We start from the raw sequence: 13,081 nt of genomic DNA on the forward strand, positions 1-13,081 counted from the left end.
TTATCTCTTTGGTCGTAGGGATCCCGTACTATCAAGAGGGAATCCACTTTGGAAAGAATAGGAGATTCCATTCATGTACACCTCCATCACCCCTCTTTTGTCGAGAGAGTGCCTCCATTTTAATCTAATCTTTGTTGTGTTTTCCCAGTGGTTGTACCGCTGGCTCTTGATGCTTCTCTGCCTTTGTCGAGCGGTGGTACCGCTGCCTCCGAGCGGTGGTACCGCCACCTGACTCTGCAAAGACCAGCAGCGGTTGTTCCGGCCATGCACCGCCCATGTACCGGTCAAGCTTCTGTTTTGATGCGGTGGCTGGGCGGTGGTGGCCCGGTTGGTCCAGTTGTTCCTTATCAACCGGTACAACCGGAGGTTCAAGCGGTTCTTCCGCTCATACCTTAGCCGCTCAAGCGCTCAAGGCCAGGCGGTTGCACCGGCCCTACACCGCCCAACTACCGCCCTCAAGGGTGACTCTGTTCTGTTTCGGTGCGGTAGTTGTGCGGTGGCTGGGTGGTTGGTCCGGTTATTTGCTAATGACCGATACTACCGCCCTATGGTCCGGTTGTACCACCTGGTAGGGTTCTGCAGCTACATCGTGAGTCCCGGTTGTACCGGGACAAGGAGCGGTTGTACCGCTGCAGTACTGAAAACACAGTAACGGTTGGATTTATGTGGGCTGCTATATAAGGTGGTTCCTCCACCTACCACGCCCACCTCTTACCTCTCTCACTCCACCATTAATGCTCTCAAGCTCTCTTGCCCGATCTCTCTCTCTAGCCACTCAAACTTGTTGATTTGCTAGGGTTTGAAGGAGGATACCTAGATCTACACTTCCACCAAAGGATATTTACTTCCCCCATACTTTCTAGTGTGGGTTTTGTTACTCTTGGGTGCTTGAGCACCCTAGACGGTTGAGGTCACCTCGAGGCCATATTCCATTGTGGTGAAGCTTCGTGGTTTCGTTGGGAGCCTCCAATTGTTGTGGAGATTGCCCCAACCTTGTTTGTAAAGGTCCAGTTGCCGCCTTCAAGGGCACCAATAGTGGAATCACGGCATCTCGCATTGTGTGAGGGCGTGAGGAGAATACGGTGGCCCTAGTGGCTTCTTGGGGAGCATTGTGCCTCCACACCGCTCTAACGGAGACGTACTTCCCCTTAAAAGGAAGGAACTCCGGTAGCACATCCTTGTCTCCAACGGCTCCACTCTTGGTTATTTCGTGCCTTTACTCTTGCAAGCCTACTTGTGTTGTATCCCTTGCTTGCTTTTGTGTTAGTTGTTATTGCATCATATAGGTTGCTCACATAGTTGCATATCTAGACAACCTATTTTGTGGCAAAGTTTAATTTGGTAAAGGAAAGCTTAAAATTGTTAGTTGCCTATTCACCCCCCCCCCCCTCTAGTCAACCATATCGATACTTTCAATTGGTATCAGAGCCTCGTCTCTTTATTAAGGACTTTGTCGTCCGAAGAGTATGGTTGACACCAACGACGGTGCGGGGGAACACTCCGGTGTGAATCCCATCTCGTCTTCAGCCGAAGGGGGAACCTCGGTCTCACGTGAGGAATTCAATGTGGCTTTAGACACATTGAAAACCTCCATGACGGCCGAGGTTAAAAGCATGTTTACTAAATTTCTAGAAGGACTTAAACTATCTACCTCGCCGATGAAAGTGGGTGATCCCACTAACAAGGTGACGGATGCTACCTCCGACAAGGGGGAAGCTTGTAGGGGAACGTTGCAGAAAATTAAAATTTTTCCTACAGTTTCACCAAGATCCATCTATGAGTTCATCTAAGCAACGAGTCATGGGAGATGCATCTACATACCACTTTGTAGATCGCGAGCGGAAGCGTTCGAGGGAACGGTGATGATGGAGTCATACTCGCCGTGATTCAGATCACCGATGACCAAGTGCTGAACGGACAGCACCTCCGCGTTCAACACACGTACAGTACAGACGACGTCTCCTCCTTCTTGATCCAGCAAGAGGAAAGGAGAGGTTGAGGAAGAAGGCTCCAGCAGCAGCACGACGGCGTGATGATGGTGGAGAGACAGTACTCCGACAGGGCTTCGCCAAGCGCACAACGGAGGAGAAGAGGTGTTGGGGAGGGGAGGAGCTGCGCCTTGGATCAGGTGTTCAGCCCTCCCCTCGCCCCTCTATTTATAGGGGAAGGGGGAAGGGGGCCGGCCCCCTCTAGATGAGATCTAGAGGGGGGCGGCGGCCAGGGAGGGGGCTTGCCCCCCAAGCAAAGGGGGTGCGCCCCCTTTAGGGTTCCCCCCAACCCTACGCACATGGGCCCAAGGGGGGGCGTGCCCAGCCCTCCAGGGGCTGGTTCCCTGCCCCACGCGGCCCATGTGGCCCACCAAGAGGGGTGGCCCCTCCCGGTGGACCCCCGGAACCCCTCCGGTGGCCCCGGTACAATACCGATATGCCCCCGAAACTTTCCGGTGTCCGCATGACAACTTCCCATATATAAATCTTTACCTCCGGACCATTCCGGAACTCCTCGTGACGTCCGGAATCTCATCCGGGACTCCGAACAACATTTGGTAATCACATACAAGCCTTCCTAATAACCCTAGTGTCACCGAACCTTAAGTGTGTAGACCCTACGGGTTCGGGAGACACGCAGACATGACCGAGACGGCTCTCCGGTCAATAACCAACAGTGGGATCTGGATACCCATGTTGGCTCCCACATGCTCCTCGATGATGTCATCGGATGAACCACGATGTCGAGGATTCAATCAACCCCGTATGCAATTCCCTTTGTCAGATGGTATGTTACTTGCCCGAGACTCGATCGTCGGTATCCCAATACCTCGTTCAGTCTCGTTACCGGCAAGTCACTTTACTCGTACCGTAATGCATGATCCCGTGACCAGACACTTGGTCACTTTGAACTCATTATGATGATGCACTACCGAGTGGGCCCAGTGATACCTCTCCGTAATCCGGAGTGACAAATCCCAGTCTCGATCCATGTCAACACAACAGACACTTTTAGAGATACCTGTAGTGCACCTTTATAGTCACCCAGTTACGTTGTGACGTTTGGTACACCCAAAACACTTCTACGATATCCAGGAGTTACACGATCTCATGGTCTAAGGAAGAGATACTTGACATTGGAAAAGCTCTAGCAAAACGAACTACACGATCTTGTGCTATGCTTAGGATTGGGTCTTGTCCATCACATCATTCTCCTAATGATGTGATCCCATTGTCAATGACATCCAATGTCCATAGTCATGAAACCATGACTATCTGTTGACCAACGAGCTAGTCAACTAGAGGCTTACTAGGGACGTATTGTGGTCTATGTATTCACACATGTATTACGATTTCTGGATAATACAATTATAGCATGAATAAAAGACAATTATCATGAACAAGGAAATATAATAATAATCCTTTTATTATTGCCTCTAGGGCATATTTCCAACAGTCTCCCACTTGCACTAGAGTCAATAATCTAGTTACATTGTGATGAATCGAACACCCATAGAGTTCTGGTGTTGATCATGTTTTGCTCGCGAGAGAGGTTTAGTCAACGGATCTGCGACATTCAGATCCGTATGTACTTTGCAAATATCTATGTCTCCATCTTGAACATTTTCACGGATGGAGTTGAAGCGACGCTTGATGTGCCTGGTCTTCTTGTGAAACCTGGGCTCCTTGGCAAGGGCAATAGCTCTAGTGTTGTCACAGAAGAGTTTGATCGTCCCCAACGCATTGGGTATGACTCCTAGGTCGTGATGAACTCCTTCACCCAAATTGCTTCATGCGCTGCCTCCGAGGCTGCCATGTACTCCGCTTCACATGTAGATCCCGCCACGACGCTCTGCTTGCAGCTGCACCAGCTTACTGCTCCACCATTCAACATATACACGTATCCGGTTTGTGACTTAGAGTCATCCAGATCTGTGTCGAAGCTAGCGTCGACGTAACCCTTTACGACGAGCTCTTCGTCACCTCCATAAACGAGAAACATGTCCTTTGTCCTTTTTAGGTACTTCAGGATATTCTTGACCACTGTCCAGTGTTCCTTGCCGGGATTACTTTGGTACCTTCCTACCAAACTTACGGCAAGGTTTACATCAGGTCTGGTACACAGCATGGCATACATAATAGATCCTATGGCTGAGGCATAGGGGATGACGCTCATCTCTTCCTTATCTTTTGCCGTGGTCGGGCATTGAGCCGAGCTCAATCTCACACCTTGCAGTACAGGCAAGAACCCTTTCTTGGACTGATCCATTTTGAACTTCTTCAAAATCTTATCAAGGTATGTGCTTTGTGAAAGACCTATGAGGCGTCTTGATCTATCCCTATAGATCTTGATGCCTAATATGTAAGCAGCTTCTCCAAGGTCCTTCATTGAAAACACTTATTCAAGTAGGCCTTAATGCTATCCAAGAATTCTATATCATTTCCCATCAAAAGTATGTCATCTACATATAATATGAGAAATGCTACAGAGTTCCCACTCACTTTCTTGTAAACGCAGGCTTCTCCATAAGTCTGCATAAACCCAAACGCTTTGATCATCTCATCAAAGCGAATGTTCCAACTCCGAGATGCTTGCACCAGCCCATAAATGGATCGCTGGAGCTTGCACACTTTGTTAGCATTCTTAGGATCGACAAAACCCTCCGGCTGCATCATATACAGTTCTTCCTTAAGATGCCCGTTAAGGAATGTCGTTTTGACGTCCATCTGCCATACCTCATAATCATAGTATGCGGCAATTGCTAACATGATTCGGACGGACTTAAGCTTCGCTACGGGAGAGAAAGTCTCATCGTAGTCAATTCCTTGAACTTGCCGATAACCCTTAGCGACAAGTCGAGCTTTATAGACGGTAATATTACCATCCGCGTCCGTCTTCTTCTTAAAGATCCATTTTTTTTCTATCGCTCACTGTTCATCGGGCAAGTCTGTCAAAGTCCATACTTTGTTTTCATACATGGATTCTATCTCGGATTTCATGGCTTCAAGCCATTTGTTGGAATCTGGGCCCGCCATTGCTTCTTCATAGTTCGAAGGTTCACCGTTGTCCAACAACATGATTTCCAGGACAGGGTTGCCGTACCACTCTGGTGCGGAATGTGTCCTTGTGGACCTACGAAGTTCAGTAGCAATTTGATCCGAAGTACCTTGATCATCATCATTATTTTCCTCTTCAGTTGGTGTAGGCATCACAGGAACATTTTCCTGAGCTGCACTACTATCCCGTTCAAGAGGTAGTACTTCATCGAGGTCTACTTTCCTCCCACTTACTTCTTCCAGAGAAACTCTTTTTCCAGAAAGGATCCGTTCTTGGCAACAAAGATCTTGCCCTCGGATCTTAAGTAGAAGGTATACCCAATGGTTTCTTTAGGGTATCCTATGAAGACGCATTTTTCCGACTTGGGTTCGAGCTTTTCAGGTTGAAGTTTCTTGACATAAGCATCGCATCCCCAAACTTTTAGAAACGACAGCTTAGGTTTCTTCCCAAACCATAATTCATACGGTGTCGTCTCAACGGATTTAGACGGTGCCCTATTTAAAGTGAATGTAGCTGTCTCTAGAGTGTATCCCCAAAATGATAGCGATAAATCGGTAAGAGACATCATAGATCGCACCATATCCAATAGAGTGCGATTACGATGTTCGGACACACCGTTACGCTGAGGTGTTCCAGGCGGCATGAGTTGTGAAACGATTCCACATTTTCTTAAGTGTGTACCAAATTCGTGACTTAAATATTCTCCTCCACGATCCGATCGTAAGAATTTTATCTTTCGGTCACGTTGATTCTCTACTTCATTCTGAAATTCCTTGAACTTTTCAAAGGTCTCAGACTTGTGTTTCATCAAGTAGACATACCCATATCTACTCAAGTCATCAGTGAGAGTGAGAACATAACGATACCCTCCACGAGCCTCAACGCCCATTGGACCGCACACATTGGTATGTATGATTTCCAACAAGTTGGTTGCTCGCTCCATTGTTCCGGAGAACGGGGTCTTGGTCATTTTGCCCATGAGGCATGGTTCGCATGTGTCAAATGATTCATAATCGAGAGACTCTAAAAGTCCATCAGCATGGAGCTTCTTCATGCGCTTGACACCAATGTGACCAAGGCGGCAGTGCCACAAGTATGTGGGACTATCGTTATCAACTTTACATCTTTTGGTATTCACGCTGTGAATATGTGTAACATTACGTTCGAGATTCATTAAGAATAAACCATTGACCATCGGGGCATGACCATAAAACATATCTCTCATATAAATAGAACAACCATTATTCTCGGATTTAAATGAGTAGCCATCTCGTATTAAACGAGATCCAGATACAATGTTCATGCTCAAACTTGGCACTAAATAACAATTATTGAGGTTTAAAACTAATCCCGTAGGTAAATGTAGAGGTAGCGTGCCGACGGCGATCACACCGACCTTGGAACCATTCCCGACGCGCATCGTCACCTCGTCCTTCGCCAGTCTCCGCTTATTCCGCAGCTCCTGCTGTGAGTTACAAATGTGAGCCACGGCACCGGTATCAAATACCCAGGAGTTACTACGAGTACTGGTAAGGTACACATCAATTACATGTATATCAAATATACCTTTAGTGTTGCCGGCCTTCTTGTCCGCTAAGTATTTGGGGCAGTTCCGCTTCCAGTGACCCTTCCCCTTGCAATAAAAGCACTCAGTTTCAGGCTTGGGTCCATTCTTTGACTTCTTCCCGGCAACTGGCTTACCGGGCGCGGCAACATCTTTGCCGTCCTTCTTGAAGTTCTTCTTACCCTTGCCCTTCTTGAACTTAGTGGTCTTATTGACCATCAACACTTGATGTTCTTTCTTGATTTCAACCTCTGCTGACTTCAGCATTGAAAATACTTCAGGAATGGTTTTCACCATCCCCTGCATATTGTAGTTCATCACAAAGCTCTTGTAGCTTGGTGGGAGCGACTGAAGGATTCTGTCAATGACCGCCTCATCCGGGAGGTTAATGTCCAGCTGGGACAGGCGGTTGTGCAACCCAGACATTTTGAGTATATGCTCACTGACAGAACTATTTTCCTCCATCTTACAACTATAGAACTTGTCGGAGACTTCATATCTCTCGACCCGGGCATGAGCTTGGAAAACTAGTTTCAGCTCCTCGAACATCTCATATGCTCCGTGTTGCTCAAAACGCTTTTGGAGCCCCGGTTCTAAGCTGTAAAGCATGCCGCACTGAACGAGGGAGTAATCATCAGCGCGAGACTGCCAAGCATTCATAATGTCTTGGTTCTCTGGGACGGGTGCATCACCTAGCGGTCCTTCTAGGACATATTGTTTCCTGGCAGCTATGAGGATGATCCTCAGGTTCCGGACCCAGTCCGTATAGTTGCTGCCATCATCTTTCAGCTTGGTTTTCTCTAGGAACGCGTTGAAGTTCATGTTGACATGAGCGGCGGCCATTTGATCTACAAGACATATTTGCAAAGGTTTTAGACTAAGTTCATGATAATTAAGTTCATCTAATCAAATTATTGAATGAACTCCCACTCAGATTTGACATCCCTCTAGTCATCTAAGTGTTACACGATCCGAGTCGACTAGGCCGTGTCCGATCATCACGTGAGACGGACTAGTCATCATCGGTGAACATCTCCATGTTGATCGTATCTTCCATACGACTCGTGTTCGACCTTTCGGTCTCTGTGTTCCGAGGCCATGTCTGTACATGCTAGGCTCGTCAAGTTAACCCTAAGTGTTCTGCATGTGTAAATCTGTCTTACACCCGTTGTATGTGAACGTAAGGATCTATCACACCCGATCATCACGTGGTGCTTCGAAACGACGAACTTTAGCAACGGTGCACAGTTAGGGGGAACACTTTCTTGAAATTATTATAAGGGATCATCTTATTTACTACCGCCGTTCTAAGTAAACAAGATGCATAAAACATAATAAACATCACATGCAATTATATAGTAGTGACATGATATGGCCAATATCATATAGCTCCTTCGATCTCCATCTTCGGGGCTCCATGATCATCTTCGTCACCGGCATGACACCATGATCTCCATCATCATGATCTCCATCATTGTGTCTTCATGAAGTTGTCACGCCAACGACTACTTCTACTTCTATGGCTAACGCGTTTAGCAATAAAGTAAAGTAATTTACATGGCGTTCTTCAATGACACGCAGGTCATACAAAAAATAAAGACAACTCCTATGGCTCCTGCCGGTTGTCATACTCATCGACATGCAAGTCGTGATTCCTATTACAAGAACATGATCTCATACATCACAATATATCATTCATCATTCATCACAACTTCTGGCCATATCACATCACATGACAATTGCTGCAAAAACAAGTTAGACGTCCTCTAATTGTTGTTGCATCTTTTACGTGGCTGCAATTGGGTTCTAGCAAGAACGTTTTCTTACCTACGAATAACCACAACGTGATTTTGTCAACTTCTATTTACCCTTCATAAGGACCCTTTTCATCGAATCCGCTGCAACTAAAGTGGGAGAGACAGACACCCGCCAGCCACCTTATGCAACTAGTGCATGTCAGTCGGTGGAACCGGTCTCACGTAAGCGTACGTGTAAGGTTGGTCCGGGCCGCTTCATCCCACAATACCGCTGAAGCAAGATAAGACTAGTAGCGGCAAGCAAGTTGACAAGATCTACGCCCACAACAAAATTGTGTTCTACTCGTGCAATAGAGAACTACGCATAGACCTAGCTCATGATGCCACTGTTGGGGAACGTTGCAGAAAATTAAAAATTTTCCTACGGTTTCACCAAGATCCATCTATGAGTTCATCTAAGAAACGAGTCATGGGAGAGAGATTGCATCTACATACCACTTGTAGATTGCGTGCGGAAGCGTTCGAGGGAACGGTGATGATGGAGTCGTACTCGCCGTGATTCAGATCACCGATGACCAAGTGCTGAACGGACAGCACCTCCGCGTTCAACACACGTACGGTACGGACGACGTCTCCTCCTTCTTGATCCAGCAAGGGGAAGGAGAGGTTGAGGAAGAAGGCTCCAGCAGCAGCACGACGGCGTGATGATGGTGGAGAGGCAGTACTCCGACAGGGCTTCGCCAAGCGCACAACGGAGGAGGAGAGTGTTGGGGAGGGGAGGGGCTGCGCCTTGGATCAGGTGTTCAGCCCTCCCCTCGCCCCTCTATTTATAGGGGAAGGGGGAAGGGGGCCGGCCCCCTCTAGATGAGATCTAGAGGGGGGGGCGGCGGCCAGGGAGGGGGCTTGCCCCCCAAGCAAAGGGGGTGCGCCCCCTTAGGGTTCCCCCCCCCAACCCTAGGCGCATGGGCCCAAGGGGGGGCGCGCCCAGCCCTCCAGGGGCTGGTTCCCTGCCCCACGCGGCCCATGTGGCCCACCAAGAGGGGTGGCCCCTCCCGGTGGACCCCCGGAACCCCTCCGGTGGCCCCGGTACAATACCGATATGCCCCCGAAACTTTCCGGTGTCCGCATGACAACTTCCCATATATAAATCTTTACCTCCGGACCATTCCGGAACTCCTCGTGACGTCCTGGATCTCATCCGGGACTCCGAACAACATTCGGTAATCACATACAAGTCTTCCTAATAACCCTAGCGTCACCGAACCTTAAGTGTGTAGACCCTACGGGTTCGGGAGACACGCAGACATGACCGAGACGGCTCTCCGGTCAATAACCAACAGCGGGATCTGGATACCCATGTTGGCTCCCACATGCTCCTCGATGATGTCATCGGATGAACCACGATGTCGAGGATTCAATCAACCCCGTATGCAATTCCCTTTGTCAGACGGTATGTTACTTGCCCGAGACTCGATCGTCGGTATCCCAATACCTCGTTCAGTCTCGTTACCGGCAAGTCACTTTACTCGTACCGTAATGCATGATCCCGTGACCAGACACTTGGTCACTTTGAGCTCATTATGATGATGCACTACCGAGTGGGCCCAGTGATACCTCTCCGTAATCCGGAGTGACAAATCCCAGTCTCGATCCGTGTCAACACAACAGACACTTTCGGAGATACCTGTAGTGCACCTTTATAGTCACCCAGTTACGTTGTGACGTTTGGTACACCCAAAGCACTTCTACGGTATCCGGGAGTTACACGATCTCATGGTCTAAGGAAGAGATACTTGACATTGGAAAAGCTCTAGCAAAACGAACTACACGATCTTGTGCTATGCTTAGGATTGGGTCTTGTCCATCACATCATTCTCCTAATGATGTGATCCCGTTGTCAATGACATCCAATGTCCATAGTCAGGAAACCATGACTATCTGTTGACCAACGAGCTAGTCAACTAGAGGCTTACTAGGGACGTGTTGTGGTCTATGTATTCACACGTGTATTACGATTTCCAGATAATACAATTATAGCATGAATAAAAGACAATTATCATGAACAAGGAAATATAATAATAATCCTTTTATTATTGCCTCTAGGGCATATTTCCAACAAAGCTAACAATGAAAAGAGTCCTTCTACTAGTGGTAGAAATGGCACCGGCATCTTTGCCCATGTGGAACCTCCAACTTATGGAGGACCGATCCCCTCCACTCATTTGAATCATGCCGGTCCCCCTCCTAAATATGTGAAAAATGAAGATTTTGATTCTTGGGTTTATCGCTTCAAGCGTCATTTAAAACATGTGAATACTAACCTTTGGAGAATCATTGAAGAAGGTTTCTATCCTCATGACCCAAGCAACTTCACCCCTCGAGAAGAAGTGGACAATCAATTCAATGAGAGTGCTCTCTTCATCATACAAGATGCAATCCTTCCCGAAGATCTCCCTCATCTTCGACCCCATGTCATGGCTAAAGAAGCATGGAAATGTGTTGAGGGTCTCTATCGAGGAAGTGCTAGCATTCAACGCTCCAACTATGAAGTGGTGCAAGATGAAGCCAATGAGTTTGTAATGAAAGAAGATGAAGAGCCTCGTGAGCTCTTTCGAAGGGTGACCAAACTCGCGGTCGCACTCCGAGATCATGGAAGCAAGGACGCGAATGACAATTGGATCAAGCGCAAGTTCCTCAAGGCCATGATGCCCTACAACAAGGCCATGTCCTCAGTCATTCGTCAAAGACCGGACTTCCACTCCATGACCTCAAGTGAAGTGTTCGATGAGTTCGTTGCAATGAGCATCTTGGACAAGACCACCGACAATGCAGTGCTCCGTTCTCAAAGGGAAAAGAAGCCCAACCTTGCTTTGAAGGCCAAGGTTATTAAGGAAGAAGAGGAAGAAGTGGAAGATGAGGAGAGCAACCCCGAAGACACCAAATTTGATTACCATGAGCACGTGGCCCTTGCTTCAAGACAATTTTGGAGCAAGAAGAATTCAAGGCCCAACTTCAACAAGAACAACTCAAGTGGTGTCAAGGGCAAGCAATGAATTAGAACTTGCTTGAACTGTGGTAATGTGAGCCATTTCGTTGCGGATTGTCCTTACGAGAAGCGGGAAGACAATGGTGGCAAGTTCATCCGAAAAGACAAAGCCAAGTCCTTCCCCAACAAGAACAACTTTGCCAAGAAGACTCCCACTCGTGGCTTGGTGGTTCAAGAAGAATACCAAGAGGATGACGATGATGATGAAAACGAAGAAGCAATGGCAATGGCATCCGTTGCCATTGCTACTACTCCCCAGGTGTCTCTCTTTGATTCACCCAACGAGAACATCACCACCAAGTGCCTCATGGCTAAAGCTTCAAACTAGGTAACCCCCAACATTAAAACCACCATCATTACTAATCCCTCCGTGGAGGATTGCATTGATGAACATGATGGGTCTAATGAAGAAGTGAATGAGTTTGAGTCTTTTATGAGTAAACTTAAGGGCAAGTCCAAGAAGCCTTTTGTTGCTCTCTTGGAACAACTTGGTGAGGCCAATGACATGATCGAGGCTCACGAAGAAACCATATCTAAGATCGAAGGTCATAGTCGTGACTATGCCGATGAGATATCGGATCTCTCTAATGCTCTTGAGGAAGAGCGTGTGCATCGTTTGACTTTTGAGGAGTCACACAATGATGACCATGCTAAGTTAAAGAAAGATCTTGATCATGCTCTTGTCGTGTCTCGTGTGATAACTTCCGAGAAGGCTAAACTTGGGGTTGATCATGCTAGACTCAAAGAGGAGTTTGAGATACTTGACGAGGCCCACAAGGTCTTGAAGGCTGCTCACGCAAACCTCAAGGAGTCTCATGCTCAACTCCAAGTTAAGCTGACCAACGAAAAGGCCACCTTTCCTCACATGGTTTTAATTGATAATGCATGTGCTACTAACCCATGTTGTGAGCATGTGCACCTTGTGGAGGACAATGCCAAGTTAAAGGATCAACTTGAGAAAGGCCTTCTGACATGCATTCAAGGTGAGAAGAATCCCAATGACCTTTTGAGCAATCAAAAGGAAGTTGTGGCCAAGGAAGGAATTGGGTTTGCACCCAAGTCTAAGAGCAAGAAGAAGAAGAACGACAAGACCAAACGTCCTCCTCCTCTCAAGCAAACTTTTTTGAAAGAGGGAGAGGGTGTCCCTAAGGAGAAGAAGGAAAAAGTGAAGGGAGTTGACGTCCAAAAGGGCAAAAGCATTTCCTCCAACAAAGCCGACGACTTTAACCCGTCATATGTGTTGTGCCGTGCTAGTGATGGACATGTTTATGCTAAATTTGTTGTTTCTCCTTATGAGTACATTGAATGGTCTATTTAGGTTCCCAAGACCCTTGTTACTAACATCAAAGGACCCATTACTAAATGGGTACCTAAAACCAAGCATTGATCTCTTGTAGGTGTTTGCTTCCGGTGGGGGATCATGGTTGCTCGATAGTGGAGCAACAAATCATATGACCGGGAGCAAGGACATGGTGGTGGACGTGCAAAAGATTCCATCTATGCCCACCAATGTCGAGTGGGGCGATGCATCACATTCTAAGGTATTGGGTCTCGGCAAGGTTGTCATTTCTCATGATCTAACGATCGAGAAAGTCATGCTTGTTGAGTCCCTTGCATACAATTTGCTTTCCGTTTGTCAACTTGCACTCATGGGTTTTGCTACTTTCT

This window comes from Triticum aestivum, chromosome 5B (assembly GCF_018294505.1).
Source record: "Triticum aestivum cultivar Chinese Spring chromosome 5B, IWGSC CS RefSeq v2.1, whole genome shotgun sequence".
Taxonomy (NCBI): Eukaryota; Viridiplantae; Streptophyta; class Magnoliopsida; order Poales; family Poaceae; genus Triticum; species Triticum aestivum.